Here is a 19344-nt window from a genome sequence, read left to right as displayed (position 1 = left end):
CTTTATGATTAAAAAGTCTGTAGGCTAATCAGAAGGCTGAGTTAAGAGGATCACAAGTTTGAGGCCCGTTTGGGCAAATTAGTGAGACCCAGTTGGAAAATAATAAATAGCTAAGGGAGGTGGCACACACCTGTAATCTAAGTACTCAAGAGGCTGAGGCAAGAGAGATGCCACAAGTTCAGGGCCAGCCTGGGCTACAAACTGAGTTTAAGGGCAGCTTGAACTACACAACAAAACCTTATCTCCATCAATCAATCAATAGGGTAGGAAGCACAGCTCAGTGTAAAGCCCTGAGTTCAACCCCTGTATTAAAAAATGAAATAAAGTCACAGCTGATTGAAGATGAAAATATTAGTCCTCGTGACCTCCTCTCCACTTACTTTCTTCTTCTGTTCTCCGGAGAAGTCACTGAATAGACTGGGCTGGCTCTATCTTTTGAGAACTGCTGTGCTTGATCATGTGCGTCTTGCAATAATTCCATGAGGTGAGCAGGTCAGATTGCAGAGCCGCCGGTTCACAGGTGAGCAAAACGGGCTTGCAGAGGTCTTTGCCCAGCTCCAGCAGCAAGCCAGTGGTAGAGCCAAAGAGAGCAACCCTTCGTCCCAGGTTGCACCCACTGCTCTTGTTTCAGGGATTGACTGCCCGCAGTTTCCTTGCCCCCAAGCAGACCCCCCTGGTGCACAAGAAGAAAGCTCAGAGGGCATCTTTAACGTAGGAATCAGTGTAGTGTTGTCACTACATGACCAGCTCAAGAGGACTCAACTCTCCCATTCTTCCCAAGGTTTAGGAAAGAGCTGGGGAGTCTTCCCTGATACAGAATAGGAGCCAGGGGTCAGGGGCTGAAGGGCCACTGCCCCTTTGGTCATCTCTGCTTTTCACTTTGGCGTCCTGTGACAACCTCAACAGAGACCCAGAGGTCACTGACACAGATCAAGATGGATCCCCACTCCACAATTTTAAAAAGTTTGTAGGGCTGGGCATGATGGCACACACCTGTAATCCCAGCTCTCTGGGAGGCAGAGGCAGGAAGATGCCTGTGAGAAGGATGTGTGTGCTGTCTGTGGCAGCACATTTGGCTTAATGAAAAACACATTTCAAATGGAGAAGTAACATCATGCAGGAAAGGTCAGAATTACCAGTACCATTTTGTTGTCAAAAACTAAGATGAGTTGCCCTTGCAAACTAGCAGCATTCATTAGTCTGTGAAGCTTTTTATAAACACTTACCAACTCCATACTGAGTGGAAGAAAGCAAATTTGCATTCTTCATATTCCTCAGGCAAAATATCATCTGTTCTCCCTGGGAGACGTGTTCTCCCAGGAAGCAGGTGAATGGCTCTTCTTGAGTTTTCTATAAAATTGGCATTTCTCCTCCTTCCCTGGGAGCTTACCCAGAGTTTCTACCTAGATCTCTTGTCCTGCAAAGAAAAGTTGGAGCATCATAAGTCTATATCTTGTCAAAACAAATAAAGAACAAGGTTATAACTGTAGACATAAAATTGTTCTAAAGCCATGCATAGTGGCACATGCCTGTAATTCCAGCACTTGAGAGGCTGAGGAAGGAAGATTGTTGCAAGTTGGAGGCCAGCCTGGGTTACAAAATGAGCTCAAGGCCAGCCTGAACTGCATAGTGAGACCCTGTCTCAAAAAGAACCCCCCCCCCCCCAAAAAAAGGTTCTAAAATTTCTGTGGAAGGGCAAAGGAGTTGAAATAACCAAAACCATTTTGAAAAATATTAATAAAGTTGTAGGACTTAAAGTTACATTACCATGCTGGGCATAGTGGTGCATGCCTGTAATCTCAGCACTCAGGAGGCTGAGGCAGGAGAATCACTGTAAGTTTGAGACCAGCCTGGACTACATGGTAAGTTCAAGGCCAGCCTGAACTGCACAGCAAGACCCTGTCTCAAAAGACCAAAAAAAAAAAAAAACAAAAAAAACAAAAAAACCTCATTACCCTATTTACTGCTTATTATAAAGCTGCTGTCATTAGAGAGCCAGTCTTTATTTTTTTAATATTTTATTTATTTAGTTAGTTAGTTAGTTAATTAGGTAGTTAGTGTGTGAGGCACTGAGGATCAAATCCCAATCCTCACATATCCTAGGCAAGCACTCTAACCTGGAGCTCCATCCCTGAGCCAAAACTTAAAAGGTTTGCTCTGCTAATGTCACTGTTAAGGCAACAGGAAGGTTATAGATTGGCAAAGGATATAACTGCATATTCCACAAAAAATTGTATCCATAATGTATAAAGTACTCAAAATTAACAGTAGAGAAATCAAACAACTCAATTAAAAGTGGTTCAAAGACTTGAACAAACATTTCACCGAAGAGGGTACCCAGATGGCCAACGAGTGCTTATTTCTGTATTATTATATATCACCCATTAGGAAATGCAAATGAGAAGGACAGCATCGCATACCCACTGTCAGGTCTAAAATAACAACCCTGACAACACCAAGCGCTGGGGAAGATGTGAGTCACCCAGAACCCACACCCACTGTTGGTGTGCAGACAGAATGGTGAACTCAGACTGTAGACGTAACTTCATGGGACAGCACTTACCTAGCATTCTGGATTTGGTCCTTCACTGTTGAAAAAAAAGATTTTAAATGGTAAAGTCATTTTGGGAAACAGCTTGACAATTTTTAACAGAGTTAAACATGCCCATACACTATGACCCCACAATCTCAGTCCCGTGTTTCCTTGGAAAAGGGTTTCTCAGTCTTAATCATATTCAATATTTTAGGCCACATTCTTCATTGCTGTGGGACTGACCTGGAATTTAGTATGTTCAGCAGCATCCCTGACTTCTACCCATTAGATGCCAGAGGCACAATAAAAAATATCTTCGGTCATTGCCGGCTGCCCCTTGGAGGACAAAATTGCCTCCACTTGGGAACCTTTGCACAAATATCTATGGCAGCTCTGGTCATAATCACCAAAACTTGGAAACAACCCGAAGGTCCTTCGATGAATGAATGAATAAACAAGCTATGGTACAACACAGTGGAACACTGCTTAGTAACACAGAGAAATGATCAATGGTACACACAACTGAGATGAATCTCAAAGGCGTGATTATGAATGAAAAAAGCCTGTCCAAAGGTTATATACCATATAATTCCATGTCTATGAATTCTCAAAGGGTCAAAACTACAGTGACAGAACATCTCCAAGGTTGCCAAGCAGTGGCTAAGGGTGGAGAAAGGTTGGGGTTTCCCAAAGTGGTATTTTTCAGGGCAATGGAAGTGTTCTGTATCCTGATTGTAGTGGTGGTGGATTTGTGAATCTAAATGCCACCGCCCCCCAAGGAAGGGTCAGTTTTACTATTATATTAATCAGCTGTCCATTTCTATACCTGAGTTAATCAACTTAAAAAGAGGAAAAGTGTATTTTGGATCATAGTTTTGGAGAGTTTAGTCCAAGGTGAGTTGGCTGTCCTGCCTTTGGGCCTGTGGCTAGGCCATACATTTTGGCAGGAGCATCTGGCAATGGAAGCAGCCAGAAGACAAGGAAAAGGGCCTGGAATGGTGGTGCATGCCTGTAATCCCAGCACTTGGGAGGCTGAGGCAGGAGGATTGCCATGAGTTGGAGGTCAGTCTGAGTTACATAGTGAGCTCAAGGCCAGCCTGTACTACAAGAGAGACACTGTCTCAAAAAAAAAAAAAAAAAAAGAAAGCCAAGAGAAATGAAAAGGAGAGGCTGGGGTCTCAGTGTGCCCTTTAAGGGCACAATCCCCAATGACCTGACTTCCTCCCACTAAGCTCCACCTCCTGCCAGTACCACCATGGGCAGAAACCGAGCCTTCAACCATGAGCTCTTGGGCGATGCTCAATATCCCAACTACAGGAACTATATATTAACTTTAAAAACTAAACGAGAACACAGAAGTGGGGGCTGAATTTAAAAAGGAGTCTGTTTCCTGTCAGTCTCTCTTTTCTTTCTGGCCAGGGGCTTAGTATTCAAACCTGCTTAGTGAAGAAGAGGGAGGAAACCTCTTGTCACGTGTGAAACTTTCTCCTGCTATAGTTTATTCCTGTTGAATAGTTTCCAGAGAAAACAAATACTTGGAAATTCAAGCAGCAAGAAGGGTAAGGAAAAGAGCCCCCACACGGATCTTGCCTTCTCTGACCGGGTCTCTGGAGAATCTCAGGGAGCCCACGCTCCATGAGACCTGGCTCAGGGGCAGGAAGGAAAGGCTGGCAGTGGGAAGAAGACTGTTAGAAAGAACACCCGGCAGGCTGACTGGAGCTGATGTAAAGCACTTTCTTTTTCATTTGTTTAAGAGTCCCAGGCTGCTGACAGCCCACAGCAGGGCAGGAAATCTGGCCTGTTTGGACTTGCAGGCTTCTGTTTCCTTAACACATCCGTCATCCAGCCCTCACAGCTACCCTCACCACGGGTAACTCTGACTGCTTCTGCTTTACACGTGAAGCAACCGTCTCAGCCTGGACCGCTACAACAAAACACCTCAGGCTGGGCAATTTATAAGCAATGTGAAGGTACTGTTTCCAGTTCTGCAGGCTGAGAAGTCCAAGACCAAGATCATGGCCAATTCCATGTCTGGGGAGGGCTGGCTCTCTGCTTGCAAGATGGCGCCTCCTTGTTGACTCTCCATAGGGATGAAGGAGCAAACAAACTCCATCTGGCCATTTTATAAAGGTGCTATTTACCTCCCTGAGGCCCCACCTCTCAATACTGTAACAATGGGAACGAAGTTTCAGCATAAGAATTTGGGGGGCACACATGCACACCACAGCATGGCCCAATAAGCAACCTCCCCAAAAGTCACCCAGGGAGCCTGAAGCTGACCTGAAATTTGATGCCGCCTTCTGACAGTGTCTGAGCCAGCCAGTCCACACTGTGGCCTGGATTATGTTCTCGGTGGGAATAAGAACACAGAGACACCAGCCCCTAGGAATCTCCTGCCATAGGTGGGGTAGAAAAGACAGGGATCCCCAAAACCTGGACTCTAGTCCTGGCTCAACCACACATCATGTGACCTCCAAGAAGTTGCCTTGCTTCTCCAAGCCTCCTTTGTGTGTGTGTGTGTTGGGGTGGGATATTGACAAGGTCTCACTATGTAGTCCAAACTGGCCTGGAACTCATAGGAATCCTCCTGCCTCAGCCTCACAAGTCCTGGGATTACAGATACACACCACTGCACCTGGCTAAAACCTCCATTTCTTATCTAAAAATTCCCAGACTGTCCTGAGGATTTCATGTGGCATCACAAAAGGAAATGTTTGTAAAATATAATAGATAATGTGAATGTAAAATGACACGGTCTCTCTCCTCCACCACCTCATTCTCTCCTGGAACTTGCTCACCTCCAACTACTGATGTAAAGCTGGGCATGATGGCACATACTTGTAGTTCCAGGTCCTCAGGAGGCTGAGACAAGAGGATCTCTTGAGATCGGGAGTTCAAGACCAGTACAGTCCTTTCTGGACAGTACAGAAAGACATGGTCTTAAAAGCAAAACAAAACCATGAAAAACAAAACACTTGGATCCTATCATTTCCATTACAGAGCTGGAGCTCACATACCTTATATTAATTTAGTTTTTTAATAGGTAACATGCTCACAACAGTTCAAAAAGATTTTTCTTGTTGTTTGTTTTTCATGATAAAGTTTCTGTATGTAGACTAGGTTGGCCTTAAATTTGCAATCCTCCTGCCTCAACCATCCAAGTGCTGGGATTACTGGCACGTGCCACCACTCCTGGTCAAAACTTTATTTTCAAAAATGCATGTAAAAGAATATAATTGTCCCTATAAGACCATAGCAACCATTTCCTTCATTATCCATCCAGAGACATTCCTTACAGTACACAAGCAGACAAGCGTGTGTGCGATCTTGTACCCCGCAGTAGCATGCCATCTCACTCCTGCATTGAGACTGGAAGCCAGCCAGCCCCACAGCTTGTTTAGCTCCTTGGCTTTGTTTTTCTTCCACTTTTGTCTTCCTCCCCCACTTCCTCCCACCTCCTGCATGCTAGGCAAGTGCTCTACTGAGCTACATACTCAGCTTTTTTTCTTTTGAGACAGGGGCTCATTAAGTTCCCCAGGGTGGTCTTGAACTTGCAATCCTCTATCCTCAGCCTCCCAAGGAGTTGGGATTACAGGCGTGCCCCAGCACAGCCGCCTGTTTTTCTTCTTTACAATTTATCTACCACCCCGTTCCATAGTCATCCTTTGCTCTGCCCACTGTATTCTATCGGGACCTAGCCCCAGGGTGGACCCAGTCCTCTAAGAAGGTTACTTCCCATTTTTTGTCATTGTTGTAAACACCACAGGGACCATTTCACAAATGGGTGTGTGTAGCTGGAAGTAGAATTGCTGGGTCAAAGAATCTGTGCCTCTTACAGACACTGCTGAGTTGCCCTCCAAGGAGACGGGCTCAGCTTACAGGCCTAGCAAGGCCTGAGACTGCCTTCTTCCACGTTGGCCAGCGGGGTGTGGCCTCCAACCTTTTGTTTTCCCCTAGCTCCTCAGTGGAAAAGGGGGTCTGGCGAGCTACTTGTGTGCTTTTCGTGAGTGAGGCTGAGCCTGTTTTCAGTGCCCATCCCTATGGCCAGCCCAGCTCCTCTCCATACACAACCTAAGGCCTTGGCCCTGCACCTTATTCCCTCTGCAAGATGCAGCATTCCATGTATGCGTCCATCTGCCAGCTTCTCGCTGAGTCACTCCCAAGCAGTAAAGGGCAGCAGGCTCAGGTTATTTCTGCTCCTGGAGCCATCTGAGCTACCAGTCCTGGGAAGACTTTGGATTCTGGCATTTCCTGTGGTCACCTAGTACCTGGGTGTTGCACTTGTCAAACCTGGGCTTTCTGGGAGAGACCGGGGGCCTGCACTTAGGGATCAGGTCAGTTGTGTTTATAAACTAGGCATAGAATGGACCTTGGTAGACAGGGAGAAAGGATATTTGGAAAGAACTAATGGACAAAGTCCTAAGGTATAAGTGGTAGGATAAGACGAACAGGATGTGAATGGTGGTACACGCCTGTAATCCTAGCACTGGCGAGGCTGAAGCAGGAGGATCCCCACAAGTTTGAGGCCAGCCAGGACTATATAGTGAGTCCAAGGAGTTCAAGGCCATCCTGAATTACACAGTGAGACCTTGTCTCAAAGAACAAACAAAAAAAGAGGAACAGGCTGAGTAAAGAGAAGGGATCAGATTAGGTAGGCAGAACTTTAGCCCGGTGTGGGGAGGAGGAGGCTATGAAGATATGGGAAGTTAGCAACCATTTTCACCGAAACACCTGTGATGCATCCACTCTAGCTCCACAACTCACTAGCACTGCAGGGTTAGGGCTAAGAGCTGCCTGAAGTTGCACAGAGCTACCTCTCTTCAGGCCACTGTGTGAGAGGTCTGGAGAGACCTGGTTACCCATTGACCCTCTCTGAGGGGCATCTGAGGGGCAGCCCAGGTCAGGTTGTAATTTAACCTCGGTGCTGCTCTGTGCATCTAATTGTCCTGCTCACGCAAGGACAGGAGGAGCCAGTGGCTGGATGCTTGGGCCCCTGGGGAGTCTGCAGCCTGTGATTTCCTGACTCAGACAAACAGCAAATTTGTTCTGGAAACTGCTGAGGCAAAGTCTTCTCGGAGCCCCTGGAAGGATGGGCCGTGGCATTCTGTCATCTCCAGGGCATCTGACCCCCTCACAGGAGCTGGGCCTTTGCATCTGAGAGCTTTAGCGGAGACTGCAGCCTCTTCTGGCCTTCATTACCACCTTCAGTCTAGCCTCTTCTTGTCCTGCTGGGGCCGGCAATCCAGAGCCATGCTTGAGAAATAAGTGCTGGAAAGAGATTCCTTAGTATTTGGGGCCCCACTCTGGTTTATCCCAAGGGTCTCCATGGGGGGAGCACGGGGGCAGGAAGTAGGCAGGGTAGGGCTCCTGCAGTGTGTTTCTCTGTCTTCCCAAAGCCTCAGTATGAAGCAGGGTTTTCAAGAACTGCAGCCACAATATTTTCTTCCCCTGCTCCTCAGCCTCCCTGGAGGAAAAGTACAAAAAGTTGAGGTTGTCCCCGAGGCCATCAAGAAATGCTTAATTGCTTTCTGAGAGAATTGTTACCTGCTTCTGGCTTTCTCCCCCTCTCCATTGCCCTTCTGCACCTCTCCACCAACCCCTGGAGGCTCTGGCTTAGGGAGTTTGGGCTGAAGACATGAGCTCCTTGGATGTGTCCCAGAGTAACCAGGAACCATGTGCTGAATAGCAGCTTGCTTCTCCAAATATACTGCTGCACTACCTTTGCTGAAAAAAGAACCCTATGTGTGGGAGAATAAATGTGCATTTTGCTGGGACCAGGCGCGCATCGACAGCAGATGGATGGTGGCCCAGGCTGGCGGAGTCGGCCAGACTTCAGAGCAAGCAGACAGTGTGAACCAAGGCAGGCATGGGAGGCAGCCAGGGAAAGAGAAATACAGGGAGAGTTGGAGGTTGTCATCCCAGGAGCTTTGTCAGCATCTTGTGCATCTTGATTTAAACAGAAGGCAAAGCAGAGGGATGTCTTATGAAGGGCAGGCTAAGAGGCAATGACAACGCCCAAATATACAATGTTGGAACTTTTTTTTTTTGGTACTGGGAATCAACCTCAGGACCTTGCGCTTGCTGGGAAGGTGCTGTACCACTGAGCTATATTCCGGCCCCAAACATATAACAGAATTTATTACTCGCACAACAGAGAAAAGCATTTGTTCCTGATTGGCCACTGACTTTCTCTACATGGTGATTCAGGGACCCAGCTTTGCTCATCTTGAGGCTCCCTCTTTCCTTCAGATCTCAGATCACCTATGTGTAAGTAGCAGAAGAGAAAGGAAAGTATGGATGAGGTATACTCGCTTCTTTTGGCCTTGGCTCAGGAGAGTGCTCTCTCAGGCTCACATTCTATTGGTGGAAACTTGTCACATGGCTGCCCTAGTTGCAAGGGCAGCTGGGAAATGTAGTCTTTGGTCCTCCCTGACAACTATACTAAAAGGATGAGGAATTTTGGTAAACAGCTAACTATCTCTGCCACAGGATGAAATCAAAACATTTAAGTCAGGGAACCAAAAGAGTACAATTCATTTTGAGTCTTATGAGATTATTGGAAAGTAATCTGGGTCTTCAATTAGGAAGTCCTGCCTAAATAACTTGCTAGAAAAGATTTTGCTTTTGTCAAGGATTAGAAGATCCAACAGTATCAGAACTGGGCAGAAATATAGGGCAAGGCTGGGTGCGTGGTGGCCCGTACTTGTAATCCCAATACTCAGGAAGCAAAGGGAGGAGAATCACCATGAGTTCAAGATCAGCCTTGGCTACATAGTGAGTTCAAAGTGAGCCTGAACTACCTAGCAAGACCCTGTCTCAACAACAAAACAAAACAAGTATATATATGAACATTAGCAGAGAAGCAAGCATATAAGAAACCTGTATAGATAGGCCTAAGAAGCTGGGCTGTTCCCCTGTGACTGGTCTATCTAGTTTGTGCCGGACCTGGGCCACCAGCCTAATCATAGCACCTTAGACCTGTGGCAGTGACTGACTGGGTAAGATTTGGCTGCCTCTGTGGGAAGCAGGGGCACAGCCAGAGTGCAAGTTGAGGGTGAAATCCAAACACTGTACTTCCTCCTCCCCTGAGGTAAGGAACACATGCTGTGGAAACTTCACTGTGCATGGATATATTTTAGGAATTATTGTGCATAACAAGTTACTACAATTTTTTTTTGTAGTCTTTTTGAGGCAGGGTCTCGTTATGTAGTTCAGGCTGGACTTGAGCTCACTTTGTAGCCTAGGCTGGTCTCGAATTTGCGATGATCCTCCTGCTTCAGCCTCCCGAGTGCTGGGATTACAGGCATACACCACCATACCCGGCATAAATTTAGCAGTTTAAAATAACACCCACTGAAGAGCTCCCAATTCTGTGGGCTAGAAGTTTGGGGTAGTCTCCACTGGATCTTTTGCTTGGGATGTCCTAAGGCCTACCCAAAGTGTTGGCCTGTCTGAGCTCCCACCTGAGAACCCAGAGAAGAATCCATTTCCAAGTTTACTTGGTTGTTCTCAGATCCCAGTTCCTGTGTGGTAGGAATGGGGTCCTTGCTAGTAGTTGGCTGAGGGTCTCTTGGAGCTCCTAGAGGCACCTCTCAAATCCTTTCCTCATAGTCACCTCACAACCCCCTCATCTTTAGGTGTATCAAGTTCTTCTTATGCTTAGAATTTCTGACTTTCCTTCTACTGCTCAAGATGTGGTCTGCTTTTAATGACCTCATGTGATTAGGTCAGGCCCACCCAAATATTTACCTTACTTGAAAGTCAGCTAATTAGTGACCTTAAGCAGATTGTAAATATATATAGCAACAGAGTTGTAGGAGTAATATCCAGGGACAGATTATGGAGACAGTCTAAGAATTCTGCTTTTTGGAGCACTTGGGCCTTTCAGTCTGGAGGCCAGGGTGGCATCCTTTGCAGCTAAAGTGACTTTCGTGCTCTGACCAAGAGCTGCCCACTTGGTTCCACCCAATCGCAGGGGGGCGATTGACAGGCTTGGCCCAGCTGCTGCCGTACAGGAGAAGGATCTAGGGACAGAGAGGAGATGTCTCTGCCCCCTTAAGCTCCTTTCCCTCATGGAAACTGGGCCTCCCTAGAAAGAGGCTCAAGACTGAGCAGAGCATACTGACCCCAAGAGAAACATGCCGGGCCTTGCGATCAGGGAGCCGGCCCCCTAAAAGCTCGGATGGATGTGCCTCCTAACACCTGCTCGCTCTTAGGGAAGGGCAGGCCTGGGCAGTGTGACTTCAGGATGTGGCAGCTCCCCAGACATTCCCTGGCCCTCCTCCTGCCACCCAGATGGTGCCTAGCCCCTGATTTGTCCCACAGATGGCCTGACACTGGGGAGTGCAGGGGAGAGGCGAGCAGGAAGACTTTGTTCATGGGCCTGCAGCCATCCTCTCAAGGCTCGACTCTTACATGTCTGCTGGCTCCCAGATTCCTCAAGGGTCTGCCTTTACCGCGTTTCCAGGGCTTCCTAGTGCACGCTCCCAGCTCCTCCCCAGGCCTGGCGCCTCCTGCCCCCTACCTGGGGCTATCTCCTCTGCAGTTACACAAGAATGTAGCCACACGATAAAAATGCTTCCTGAGCCCCAAGGCCTCTGCCCTGGAGCACAGCAATGCAAAATGACCCTTTGTGCAGCGCCTGCTCCGCTCTGCCCCAGCTGAGCTGGCGTCCCACCTCACTGCCGGCTCTGTTGGCGAGCTTCAGGCCCTGGGAGCTTGAAGAGGGGCCTCTCTTGGCATGCAGACACCCTAACACAGCACTCCCATTGGAAGCCATCTGTCTGATCTTGTGCCCTTCCTTTCCCAGCGAGGCCGTGGAAGGCAGCAAGAGGTGTGGCCGGATTCTTGGGAGGCAGCGGGGCTGGGGACCAAAGGGCCCGGGCAGCTCAAACTTTTGTGGGACTCAGACACTTGACTGCAGAGCCAACTGGACAGGATTTAGCACAGCCAAGGCAGTAGGATCTATGCCTGGGCGTGTCTGCCCCTCCCTGCATTTCCAAACCAAAAAAAAGTATCCCGTATGCCAGATGGCTTATTGTCATCTGCATCTGGTACATATGTCCTGAGGGCATGGATCGGAAAGTCTGTCAGGCTGGTGTGAGGTGCTGGGAATCTGACCGTCAACCCACAGGCTTGGCTGGAGCACGGTTGGGTGGAAGTTTTGGGGCGGGATGAGGGTGAGGGGCTGGGAGGGAGGGATTCATCCTAGGGGCCTGGAGGCCCCTTTGCAGTGGCAGGGGCAGAAGTGCTTCAGGAAAAATACTAAGTCTCAGATAGGAGGAACCTGGAAGCTGGAATTCTGCAGAGGTGACAGAGGCCTATGGGCAGGGACCCCCCCCCCCATAAGCACCAATAACCCACTATAATAGAAACTGAGCCCTGCCGGCTGTGGTGGCTCACGCCTGTAATCCCAGCATTCAGGAGGCTGAGGCAGGAGGATCATTGTGAGTTCGAGGATCATTGTAGCCTGGGCTACAAAGTGAGCTCAAGTCTAGCCTTAACTGTATAGCGAGACCCTGTCTCAAAAAAACAAAACAAAACAAAAAAAAGAAACTGAGTCCTTTGCCTGATCCCACTTGGACCAAAGCAGCTGCCCAAAAAGAGGTGTGACTCAAAAGCCTGCTGGTTTTTCATTTTCTCATCCCGATCCTTCTAAGCCCTTTGGCTTCTAGATAGGCATCCGCCCCCTTGTCCATGTGTCCCCCACTGTGACTCCTTCTTGACATCCTCAAGCCCCTCCTCCTCCTGCCCAGCCACATGACATTTTCTTCCCTTAGCTTTCCAGGGCCCAAGTCCACGCTGCACTCTTCTCTGGAGACAAGCAGGAAGAGAGGAGGCTGGTGATGGAAGGGCACAGGGCCGAGACGCCCCAAGCTGTGTGCAGGACCCCTGTCCGCCCCACCTGCTGCAGCTGCATGGTGGCCATCGACAGGACTCTGACTGGGCAGGGAGCCCCTGTCACCTCCTCTCCTCGGGCTCCTTCCTCTGCTGCACAGCACCAGGTATAACGGGCAGGTTGGAGACAGCTTTATCAGGTTGTCACCACCCGGCTGCTGCATGGCCCGAGGAGGTGTTCAGACAGCAGGAAGCAGAACCAAGCCCTTGGAAAACTCAACAGCCACACCTGTTGCTCACCAGGTATCTCCTTTCTAGGTGTGGCCCTTCGTCCCTGACTCATACTCAGAGGAACTGGTGGGTAGGGGTGTGACGCAATGGGAGCCCTACAGCCCACTCACACCACATTCAGAAGTGGTTTCTTCTGCTTTTCTTTTCCACAGAACCAAGGCGCCACCTATCCCCACCTGACCAGCGCCACCCAGGGGAGTTGGCCTTCATCCTGGCCTCTCTGGGGCTCCAAAGAATCTAGATCACAATAGACAGGCTTAGATTACCTGGGCCAGTGTCTTGCTTCACAGATGTAGAAACTAGGGCTTGGGGACAGACGGTGATCTAGGGCCACCAGGCTAATACAGCACACAGCAGGACTGGCAGCCAGGTCACCTAGCACCCTCCCCCTTTTCACCTGGCACTTGGCCACCACTAGCTTCCTGTGGTACAGGTCTCCCTACACCGTAAATCCATATTGCACAGGGCTGGGGGTTTAGCTCAGTGGTGCAAGCATTTGGCCTGGCAAGTGTGAGGTCATGAGTTCAATTCCCAGTACCACAAAAAAAAAATATTAACCATATTGCACAAATGCAACAGACTCTTGGGAGTCAAGCCAGAGACAGAGATGAGACCATGGGGCCATTTTGGATTTCTGTCTGCTATAGTGCCTCAAGTCCTCCTCCACAGATTGGGCTTCCCTGATGGGTGAGACCCAATCCCAATCTCCAATATGTGAAAACAGTGTGGTACAGGCTCCCACTAAGGGCCTGAGATTCTTGCAGAAAGCCAGAGAACAGGTGGTTGGGAGCATGGTGGTTTGTTTTTTTGTTTTGTTTGTCAAACTTTTGGCGATCTTCCTGTCTCAGCCTCCCGAGTGCTGGGATTACCGGCATATGTTACCACACCTGGTAAGCATGGTAGTCAACCACAAGTGTTTTATCAGCCTGGGTCTACCTCTCTGCATTCCTACTGGTTCCCTCAACAGCATCATAAAAATCTATATTTGTTCATGTAATAAATACCTGCTGGGGCCATGCTGAAAGTAGTGGGGTGGGAGTGGAGGCAAGGGGGCAAATATGAACCGGGCTTGCATCTCACCTCTGGAAACCTCAGGATCTGGGTGAGAAGTAAAGAGATGTTCCCAGAACCAGTGGCTTCCTGGACGGGTTCTGAAGCTTACTAGTTCTGTGACCTTAGCTAAGTCAGCTAACCTTTCTGCTTCCTAGTTTGCTTGTCTGAAAACCTGGGATGAATTTCAGAGGCTGTAGGTGAGACTGACTATACAAATGGGCTTGGCTAGACCTGATAGATAAAGAACCCTGACCAGGTGCAGTGATGCACACCTGTATCCCCAGATACTAAGGAGACTGAGGCAGGAGGATCTCAAGTTTGAGGCCAGCCTGGGGAACTTCGCAAGACCCTGTTTCAAAATAAAAGAGCTGGGGATGTAGCTCAGTTTGATCCTCAGTACTCCTGCCCCTAAAATAGAACTCTGGTCTTCAATCAACAACACCTAATACTGGAAACCAGCACTACCTACTGTTACCAGCTCAGGCAGCCAGCCTGTTATTACAGAAAATGGAAACTGGCCCACTTAGCCGACCTGCCATCTAAGTCAGACTTACAGAAAGTCAGACCATGAGCTCTAACAGCTGTCCGAGACGCCAAACAGTTACCCAGTGGCACATTTTGCAGCATGGCCAGGCCTTGATTTACGACAGACAGTTTGCCTCATTCTCCCCCCTGTTTTCAATTTATCACCATTTCCAAACAAAAGCCAAATATGTTCCTCTGGTGTGTGAAATAGGGTGCCCCTCCTCCAGGGAGCTGTCTCCAGCTCCCCAGCCAACAGCCTCCTGCCAGGCACACCTGAAATGATCTCCTTTCCACTTTGACGCTCTCCTGCTGCTTGTCCTGCCTTGACGTCACTCCTGAATTCCAGTGACAGCGGCTGACCCTCTTGCTGCAGCAAGTTGTAAATGGACAGCCTTTGCACGTTCCTGTTGAGTTCTTGCTCTTATTTACACATTTACACATGAGGCAGGGATCTCCCGGCCTCATTATTTACACATGGGATCAGAGGAGGGGGGAGGTGTGGCAAAGCTGGTTAAGAGTCCAGAAGCCCCGGCTGGGGGTGGAGCTCAGTGGCAGAGCGCTTGTCCGTGTGTGCAAGGCCTAGTGCTAGGTTCGATCCCCAACACTGGGGAAATAAAAAATCTGGAACCTCTAGAGATTAAGGAGAAATGATCCCAGGTCAGTTCCAGAGGAGGGGCTCAGAGATGGGGAGCGGTTTGGGCCTCTGACATCCCCGCCTGGATTGGCTCCAGGCCATTGGGCTGAGCTCCGATGTGGTTGGCGGTGTGGAGCAGCCTCTTCACATGCAGCCACGCAAATCCTATAAGAACAGACGTGGCGCCTCCGTGGCACTGGAAGCAGAACAAGCAAGGAGAGAATGAAAGGGTGAGGCCGGATCCCGGGGCACCACCACAGGGTGGTGCCTCTCTTTGCCCAACCCAAATGTCACTGCCCTGCAGGCCACCCCTGGGTACGTGTCCAGAGCCTGGAGGGACACCTGGGAAATCCCTGGACCCGGGCCCAACCCTCCAGGTGCAGGTGAGCAGCAGAGGAGGAGAACAGAAGCCCCTCACCTACTGGAACTCACGCTGAGATGCGAGTAGGGCTTTACATCCTAGCACGGGGCGCGCAGCACCCTCTCCTCCTGCCAGATCTCTTTCACAGCCTTCCTTCTCCCGGAAGTGCCCCGGGGCCACAGAGGGTGTGTGTGTTCTGTCCTTGGGCCTCCTCCAAACTCAGGGTACCCTGAGAGGCATATGCTGCCCTCCATCCTGGCCACCCCCTCTCATGCGGGCCCCTCAGCCTCCTAAGTGGTCTCCAGTGTCCTGGTTCATAAGCCCCGCCTCCAGAATGCCACTGGCAGGGTCTTTCTAGAGCGCAACCCTGAAACCTCGAGAAGGCCAGCTTGCTGAACCTGGGCCGTCAGTGCCAGCGCCAGCCCACCTTTCCACTGTCCCCACCCACTAGGCTCTGGGCTCTGCCCACGCCAAACAACTTGTCATTTATTGTTATCATTATTGTACTGGGCATTGAACCCAGGGCCTTTGCACTGAGTTATATATCTCCACCCCTTTTTATTTTTTATTTAGAGACAGAGACTCAATAAATTACCCTAGCTGGGCTTGAACTGGGTGATCTCCCTGCCTCTACTTCCTAGAGTGCGTTGGGGTTATGGTCACATGCCACCATGCGTGGCATTTCTAACTCCAAGCATTGAAATAAAGGTGTCTGTGCTCATGTGTGCGTGGACGTGTAGAGCGCTGGTTTGACCTCTGATCCCCTCTGGATCCCAGCTCTGCTGGTTCTTACATCACCCTATGCCTAGCACACAACTGTTAGTTGCGCAGAACCCAGAGATAAACAGACCTGGATTTGAATCCCACCACCCCCACTAATTAGTTGTGTTCTTTGGGAAAACTGTTTAACCTCCGACCCTCAGTGTATCCATCTATAAGAGGGAGACAGCAATAATTCCTGCCTCCAGGGCTTGCTATGAGAATTCTGTGAGATGGTACTGGTGAAAGCTGGAGGCCAGTGCCATGCTCAGAGGTGCTGGTTCAACGTCCCATGAGACAACTCTTGTCCAGGGAGCTCGGCGCCTCATCAGGAAAGGATTTCAGTAATGGAAGTGACCATAGCTCCAAACTAGGCCAACCTCTACATTTAGAGACCCTCAGATTAGAAATGACTGTCTTGTTGTAGTCCCAGACTACAGAAGGCCGAGGCAGGAAGACTGCTTGAGCTCAGTTCAAGGCCAGCTTAGGCAATGTAGCGGGGGGAGAGAGAGAGAGAGAGAGAGAGGCAGGGAGGGAGAAGGGGAGGGGTTTCATATGGCATTATTGCTATATAAAGAAATTATATAAACACATAAGACTTCAGAGAGCCATGAGCGGTGGTACACACCTATGATCCCAGCACTCTGGGAGGCTGAGGCAGGAAGATCACAAATTAGAGCCCAACCTGGGTAATTAGCAGCTTAGTGAAACCCTATCTCAAAAGAAAAGGGGCTAGAGATGTAGCTTAGTGCAAAAGGCTCTGAGTTCAATCCCTAGTACAAAAAAATAAGGAAAAGAAAGAAAGAAAGAAAGAAAGAAAGAAAGAAAGAAAGAAAGAAAGAAAGAAAGGAAGAAAGAAAGAAGAAAGAAAGGCAATGACTTTCTCAAGGTTACACAGACACCGGTGTTCCAGAGGGGTTGGAACCTGTGCCCTTTGCACACTCTGCACCAAATCCCAGAGCAGCTTAGGTGCATTTACTTCACTTTATGTTTTTTCCCCAGAAATAATATCAGTTCACAAGTGCCCCTGTGGTTTAGAGCCACTGGGAGGGGACACTCTGGAGTAGGAGTTCGAGTTTGTGGTTTCCCCAAAGGTTGGCACAGAAGGTTCTAGAAAAGCAACGCCCCCGGTCAAGGGAGTAAAAACAGACTGAAATCAGGATCAATAGGCGTGCTTGGGGAAGGTGATCCCTGGATGGTTTCTGGAAGTGTCTGCCGCTTGCCCTGGGAAATCAGGTCTCCTGCTGGCCAGAAGACCCCCAGCTGGAGCTCCAGGACCACAAGGCCTCATCCAGTGTGCTAGGGAAAGGAATTGTAGGCCAAGCAGGAGGCTGTCTGGGATCTGGCTGCCCTGCTCCACTCACCTAGGGAGGTCAGCCAATGGGGCCAAATTCTGTCCCCTGGGGACTGTCCCAGGTTGAGAGGCCAAGGTCTGCAGAACTGTCCCTGGGTCCTGGGAAAGGGTACAGGCACTGCTGATAAAAAGCAAACCATCGTCCTTAGCAACAGTGCACCCAGTGGGTCCTGGGCCAGAGGAAGTGGGTGAGGTGGCCATGGTCTCCCCACTCCAACTCAGGCGCCCCTGGTGGTTCCTTCACGGAGGGCCGGGCCTTGGAGTGGTTACAGTGGAAGACACAGAAAATCCCTTCTGCCCTGTCCCCGCTGGCCGCCCCAGAGCTGCCTGTGTCCCAAAGTGGAACTGCAGCTCCAAGAGTGTGGGCACCCCAAAGAGCAAGGACTCCTCCTGCCCAGGGACCCCACATGCTGCCCCTGACCCAGGTGCCAGTCGCTCGCTGTGGCAGGAGCTTTTGCAGCCAGCCCTGCCCAGTCCCCCGCACCGCAGAGCTCTTTACCCAGCCTTCTTTCCACGAACCCTCCATGTCCCTGGGAGAATGGGTCACTCGGCCTTTCTAAGGACAGAGGGCACCCATGCCCCACAGGACCCTGAAATGCTCTTGCAGGCCACAGCCTGCACTAAGCCAGCTGAGGGCCCCCTGCCCTCCCGTCTCCACAGCCACCCCCACCATTCCATAACACCCCACCCGGCTGTGATAAATCAGGGCATCCTGGCATTCCTCCCCTGCCCGCCCTGCCTGCTAAATATACACCAAGGAGGAGTCCGGGAAGAAGCCAGCACAGCCACGATGAACCCAACCACCCCTGCAGCTGGGGGTGGGGAGCGCGAAGGGCGCCAAGGCCCTACTCAAGGCCCCAGGCCCCGCTGCAGGCACGAGGGGACGCAGGCCCTACCACAGGCTGGGGTCTCGGGAGCATAGGGTCTCAGGGTTTGGGGCCTGTGGGAAGGAGATAAACTGTCTACGTCCCGCTTGCCCGCCCACCCCGCAGTCCAGAGGGAAGAAACTGAGTCAAAGGAGTGCAGACGGGGCTCAAAGCTAGGGGCAGCAGTCAGGCAGTTGGGCAGAACATACTTTCTCCAGGAAGACCTGGAGGATGCCTCAGCTCCCCTTCAAAGAGAGGGTAAGGAGGCCGGGCTGGCAGCCGCCCACCCTCCCCTGTGGGACCCCTTCGGGCTCTTTGGATGGAAGCCAAAGGGGTTAGGCATAAGTGGAGGGGGCCAGGGCTCCCACAGCCGGGTGCTGGGTAACCCCCCTTCTTTCCTGCATGAACCCCTTCCCCAGACCTGCGCTTGCCCTCCCGAGGCATCCCAGAGGCTGTCGTGATGGAGCTGCACACCGGGGGGCTGGGCAGAGAGGGAGGCAGGGCTGCGAAGGACTTTCCTGCTTTGTGGCAGTGCCGGCTCTGGGAGCAGGGCCAGGACAGTAAGGGCAGCCGTGGGATGATCCCGCCAGGTCCCCTTCCCACCTCTGTCCTGACTCACTGGGGTTGGCAGCCTCCCCCCCCTCACCTTCCTGGCGCCTTTCCCCCATCCTGCGGGGCTACTGCCAAGGCTGCAACTTCCTTGGAGGGCAGGATGCCCAGCAGCTGCGGGGGACAGCAGCCACTGGGCTGTTGAGCGGCTTCTGGGTAGAAATGGCCTGGGGTGGGACAAACAGGAGCCCAGAGTCAGGGACTGGACCCGGTGGCGGGAGGGCAGGGCAGCAGGACGGAGGCCAGGAGGAGGCGCCGGCTGGACCCTGCTGATGGAGGGCGGCAGGGAGGGTGATGAAAGGGCCCCTCATACCGCGCACGCAGGAAACCACCGGAGTGGTGTGAGAAAATAGCAGGGACCTGCGGCCCCCGGGCCGGCCAAGCCCAGCGGGTGGACGTGGCTCAGGGTGGGCGAGGTGAGCGGGGCGGCTGAGCCTTCCCTCCCGGTGACTCCCGGCTGGGCGTGGGCCTGGGGCAGGAGCGGCTTCTCGGCATCACTTGGATCTTCTGAGTGTGGTTAAA

The 19344-nt window shown here is 50.8% G+C and overlaps 2 protein-coding genes across 2 annotated transcripts in view; one reads left to right on the top strand and one right to left on the bottom strand.

Moving 5' to 3' along the window:
- Positions 1-5981: 5981 nt before the first annotated feature.
- Gpr142 (G protein-coupled receptor 142) overlaps positions 5982-19344 on the bottom strand; it is a gene marked incomplete in the record, with an annotated part of 22195 nt that continues 8832 nt past the window's right edge. Inside the window, 2 exon segments of the mRNA XM_013508639.1 lie at positions 5982-5991; positions 13544-13548.
- The window catches only part of Btbd17 (BTB (POZ) domain containing 17), a 24076-nt gene continuing 17216 nt past the window's right edge, over positions 12485-19344 (top strand). Inside the window, exon 1 of the mRNA XM_013508638.1 lies at positions 12485-12537. The gene's annotated coding sequence lies outside the window, so the exon portion shown is untranslated. The remainder of the gene's footprint in view (positions 12538-19344) is intronic.

The sequence above is a fragment of the Chinchilla lanigera genome, unplaced genomic scaffold, assembly GCF_000276665.1.
Source record: "Chinchilla lanigera isolate Chin_1 unplaced genomic scaffold, ChiLan1.0 scaffold00152, whole genome shotgun sequence".
Taxonomy (NCBI): Eukaryota; Metazoa; Chordata; class Mammalia; order Rodentia; family Chinchillidae; genus Chinchilla; species Chinchilla lanigera.
This window is presented reverse-complemented; position numbering and strand designations above follow the sequence as displayed.